Raw genomic sequence first — 6,296 nt, forward strand, 5'->3', positions numbered from 1 at the left:
GTATCATGATACACTGTTACAACACTTCTAATGGCAGCCATACACGTGAACACTTCGTGCGTGTGTGAAGAATTTATTATCTTGTCTTTAAATTTATGGTCTTTAATATTTCTATGTTCAGTGGGTATATACTCAACTTACCTCATTGAAGGTTGCATCCTTCTTGATCTTAAACAACTATTAATTGTCGTCGTTTGCAATAAACCGAAGCAACATTAAGGAAAATTAATTAGTCAATTATTATCTATGACTGAGAGAAATTGCAACTCGCAACAAACGCAAACGTTCATTGTTTAGTCTCATTCGATTAACATCACAAATCGCAAACATTGATGTGTTTATATTTGAACGTCGTTAGAACTTCGATACAACCGAGAAGATAAATTCGTTGTATGAGTTACATAGATCAGTTCAAAATTTTCAGGTAAACACAAACAGGTCGCAATTTCAAATTACGCAGAAGTTAAAAGCCAGCAATTTTACAGTCTAGCCCAGAATTCTCTAGTCTACAAAATTACATTTATTTATATGCGTGACTAAAATAGTGCCATCGTGAAGTGTCAAACAAAGGTGGCAACAGATCGTCCCGTACAATTACCCCGGCCGCGACAAATGGCATGTTAACATTGTAACACGTCATCCGTGAAGCATGAAACTCGCCGGCACGGTTGCCGTTTGATGCTAATTAAAAAAAGAATCGGCAATGATCTACGCGTAAACTTGAAATTATTCACCGAACCTTAAAAACGAGTATTAACGGGCATTTCAATTTTATTTAACACGAGCTGTCGCCCGCATACTTCGTTAGCGCGGATTTTTTTTTAAAAGTCATCTATCACGTTCCCGCGTGCATCTACCAATGTCCCATAAAAATCGGACCACTCGTTACGCCATTTTGACGGCGATATGCCCGTCTATGTCAGCTACTCTTCAGTGAAAGGCCGATCAAAATGGGCCTAGCCGTTTCGGAGATTACCCGGAATAAACGCGCCTTGCGGACAGAAAAAAAAATTAAATACGATTTCGGTTATCAATAATGCAAATACTTCACGAAATCTGGAATTTTTCTTTTCAATATCAAACATATACACTTCAATTTTATTACATGTATAAATAGAGTACAGAAGAGCTGGCGTCCGCATCCTTATCGCGAAATTTAAAAAAAAACGGTCGTCTATAACATTCCCATGTGCATTAGCTGAGAACTGACTCAGAACTCAGAACCAAAATAAATGACGCAATCTTTCTGTAGATGCTATACAAAAAAATTATAATGATGTTACCTCAAGGAAAATCATTGATATCTTATCTGTTACTTATTCTAAAAACTACTTTCATCAACGATAAGAAGATTATTAGAGCTTTAAACTATGTAGTTAAGGAAAAGATACAGAATTCAGTTTAGTTTGCATTTATGCACCTATTTAATAAATATTGCATAGCCTACATGACAGTATGTCATTTAAATCATTTGTCAGTACTTTAGCGTGGTTACTAAAGGAAAATAGATAGATTTCATTTCAAGATAAAAAAACGGAAGGAAAACAAAGTGGCATTGTGCTAGGAGTTATAATTAAAGAAATTGTGTAAAAAGGTCGTAGAGTAAGGTCGAGGTGAGACGGTGGACGTAATTACATCGATTTCCCCGCGCACCGGCCACTGTATTGTTTCTTTTTTGGAGACGACAAAATGTGTTAATGGGTTCGAATTTTTCTTAAAGAATTTTCGCCTGAAAACATAAAAATAACCTCTATAGACCCTATACATGTTACACATGTATTATTTTGAGGTAAATGGTACATCTTGTTTGTACTGATTACATTTTTAAACATTTAATGAATATGATTTTATTGTAACGGCGACGTTGGGTCGCTAGTCCTTGAAAACATTTGGCACAAACGAATCGCTTATCATTGACAGAAAAAGACTGACAATTAACTCATTTGTAGAGACGAATTGTACCTATAACGGAGCGGAGTAAAGTTTTATTGTGAAAAACATAGGCCTGATAGTTGATGGTGGTTTCAATTTTTTTTTAAATTAACCTTCAGGGTCGCATAACAACCGTATTTTGTCGTAGATAAGCTAAGAATATTACGAAAAAAAGATACAAAAAAAAATTTAACACAAAAATAATTTCTGTCAGTTCCATTTTCAAACACGAAAGAAATACATGCGATTGCATTCCACTCTAAATAACTTTTTAAAGTTGACATGTAAACTAACCACCGCAGAAAACCCCTATCTATTAATAACCCAGTTTAAAAAGTAATTTAAAACATTGCAAAATTAAAAACAGCATCTTGTTTGACGCAATATTATAAATATGTTTATTCAGTATCTATCGCAGTCAGGTGGTCGGCCGCGGCGGAGGTCAGGCTCGGCATCTACAGCCGTCGTCAAGGAGTCCCGTTGTTGCTTTCCTTATTATTACTGTAAAGACTAGACCATCAAGATTCGAGGTCAATACGTGAAGGAAAATTTACAAGGAACATTTTTCCAATGAAGTAAATTTTCAATTGAGCGTTTAATATTGTTAACAACATGTAATTTTCGAGACATTTGTTACATTGATTTTCAGAAATGTTCAGAATATGTGTTCAAGAGGAAAATACACTTATAGAAATTGAAACGAAATGCGTTCGTGTTTCGAGTAAGAGTATTATTGGAAGTATTACGTGTATAAAATTGGCATTGGCGCAATTTAAACTGTATAACTATAAAATAATACTCATTGGAAGTTCGTTGATCGCTTGTAAAGCTATCTTACTAATATTATAAATGCGACAGTTTAGGAGGATGGATGGATGGATGTTTGTTAGAGCTTGTAGCCTAAACGGCTGAACGTATTTCGATGATATTTGGCATAGATGTAGAAGATAGTCTGGAAGAACACATAGGCTACTTGGTTTTGTTTTTTTAAATAACACGCGGACGGAGACGCGGGCGAAAGCTATTTTTTTTATTGGCTAAAAGTGAACACGAGGCCTACCACGCGTTTATATGGATAATATTTACATATAAAGAGGTATGTGTTTACAAAAAAAATGTTTTAGTAAGCGCTAACATTAAAGTTAAAAAAAAACTGTTGTAACTGAAACGACTACTTTTTGACTTGATCTAACAAATTAATTTTTTTTTCTTTCCATCTCTAGATATCTATTGTTTTCCAGGATGTAATCTGATTATATTCTTTTCAAATAAAGAAAGTCTGGAAATATAATTTGTTTTAAAAATTTTAGCGAAACATTCGGCTAATTGTAATGTTGTGTAAGGTAAGGGTAATTGCAACATAGATTGCAGCAGCGGCGGCGGCGGCTCGGTTGCATGCGTCGGCGTTGGACCGCTGAATAAACTACGAATTTTCACTTCAGCAAAACATAACCGTTTCGGAAACAGACTTTGAATTTAACGATCTATTATTTAACGCTATTAAAGATGAAAATTAATGCCTATCCATTTCTTATGATACTTTATCACAGTTCGAGACGACATTTTTATAACAATGTAAACATTAATTTTTTTAGTGATGGAATTTCTTTATTGGTTTTATAAATTTAAAAACAAAGTAAACGATTAAAAATCTAATGGTAGAGTTACTTTAGAGCCTTCTTCTGCAGAGCGGCCAGACAATTCAACTCTTTATCAAGGCAAAATCCTCAGTTCGACTCAAGGGCGCATCCAGCTTTGGCGCCAAGGGGTCACATAGTCGAGGTCAAGTCAAGAGCTTGACAAACTATGTAAATATATTTTGTCAAGATCTTGACCAAACAGCTCATGGAAGGGTCATGACCCCTATGAACCCCCCCTGGAACCGCCGTTGGATCGACTTATTCAATACTAGGCTTGGTAATATTACAAGCTATTTGAGCAACCAATTTTTTGGTTGTCCGCCTGGCTAGCCGCTTACGCTTACTTTATTACTGTGTCTTAATTCTATTTACTTTACAACTTTCTCTTGGCGACTGTCATACCAACCTTTTTATTGTTTATTTGCGAAAACTAAGTATGTTTATTTTTCTTTAAAAGTAAAAGTAACTTTTTTAAGGACCAATCATGTGATTTAAGGTTGTGTAATAAGACATCTAAAGAATTAATCACAACGTGGAATATGATAATGAAGATAGTCTAACAAACGAATGCATAATTCCTCTACGTATGAAGCCGGTTTTAAATAAATAACCTTGGAACAGAAAGCAGAAGTGCCACGAAACGGCAATGTTAAAATAAATATTTTGTAGTCGTATAAATTAAAATACCTGCATAAAAATTGGTTTAGAAATAACACATTCCTCAATAACAACGTAGATGTTTCAGTTTCAACTTAATAGGAAAAAACTAACCCGGACAAGTATTACGCTAGTTAGACAAATATAAACGAAACTTAATACTTGGTATAATTTAAATGTCTACATAGAGAAAAATTCAATACTTTTCTATAAAAGTAGATCAGTGCGATGTACAAAAAACAGACGGCCCGGATCCAATGTCAAGTAACGATGTTTCATTTATTTAGTTCTCGGTCGAATACGTATTTTTTTATGTTTTTCCTATGTATTATCCAAAACCCAAAACATTTAAACTATCTAAAAATACAAATGCAATTCATTGTCGTTACTTCGTGTATATTCAATTTAGACGACTCTGAATAAGTCATTTGGTAGTATGTTTATGTAATATCTAAAATGAGGAATCGACGATTCTAGTTACAATTTGTAAAGACGTTTCGACGTATTATTTACACAATTCGTTACAAGTAGACTTCAGTCAGGTGACGGTCCGCGAAGGCTGCCATGGTCCAACGAGTAATCACAAAAACCTTACATTGATCAATACTTATTTTTTGAATTATTACACAATTGAATTTTCCTGTTTTTATAATTCTATAAAGTAGGTTAAAGTAAGAATTACTATACAACTTAATAAGATTATAACAATCTATTTTCGTCGACGATATTAAAGTGTTCAAACGATGTAAAATAAAGGAACTTTCCATAGCAATCGTAGAATTTTCTGCGCAAAACCATCAGGTATATTAGCATGCGGACATACAGTTTACATCGACGAGCGACACAGTTGATCAGTATTCATCACAATGCAGATGTTGTTCACCGCGAGTCAACAAACAAATTATGTTCCACATGGAGCTACGAAATGATTATTGGCAGATGTTCTAGTAGAACAAGCATAATTAGTATCTAAAGAATGAATTTTGACTTAGAGCGTGTGTACATCTAAAACTAAAAACTATCGCACTATTTAGTCTCTAGATTCCTACAAGCTTATATGGAGGTGGGCACACTACTCGATTTTTAGTTGTGCAACTAAACAGTTGAATTGGCTGCGAAACAATCGACAATCGAACATTTGTGCGATTGTTTAGTCAAAAGTATGCGCCCGCTCTTATTGTAACAGTAATAGAATCAGCAGTAGAACGTGCAGTAACGTATTGCAGTGGGTCACTAGTCTGCAATACTAGGGTCACATAATAGACAGAGTCAACCTTCCCACTCTTTTCTATTAAGGTCATTAAGTCTATTATATCATTAGATTTTGCGGGGGATGGAATAAAAGAAAATATCATTTTTGTATAACCTCTGACACTGTTAAAGATCGTCAACGCATCGGCAAACTTACAATTTATTGGAGACTAGCTGTTGCCCGCGACTTCGTACACGCAATATTAAGATAAAAAAAGTAGCTATATGCCCGTCTATGTCAACTATTCTTCAGTGAAGTCAAAGTTGATATAAACAGACACTCAAATTTTAATTAATGTATAGCTATGAGCAATGGACTGCTAAATTAAAGATACGAATTGACCTCTTGCTTGTTTGCCATCTTCTGGTATAACAAAAGAATTAAAAACAAAGTATAAAAAAAATATATTTCCTAGCTTCATGTTCAGCTTGGATAAGTGTAAGCTTGGTAAACTCGTGTTCAACGTTGACGTAAGTTTCTGTATAAATGTTAATTTATTAAATTAGCGTACTTATGTTACAATTATTAAATCACGATTTTTTACAGAAGAATGGCGATTTATCCTTGCATATTTATGCAGTCATTACTTGTGTATCCAACGTGTATAAGAAGTTTCATGAATCTTATACATATATACGCTTTCTATTGATAAGTTTCTTAATTTTTAATCTTACTTCTTACTAATATTATAAATGCGAAAAATTCGATAGATGGATGGATGGATGGATGGATGGATAGATGGATGTTTGTTAGAGTTTGTAGCCTAAACGGCTGAATGGATCTCGATGAAATTTGGCATAGACGTAGAGGATAGT

This window comes from Papilio polytes, unplaced genomic scaffold, assembly GCF_000836215.1.
Source record: "Papilio polytes unplaced genomic scaffold, Ppol_1.0 DF822067.1, whole genome shotgun sequence".
Lineage (NCBI taxonomy): Eukaryota > Metazoa > Arthropoda > Insecta > Lepidoptera > Papilionidae > Papilio > Papilio polytes.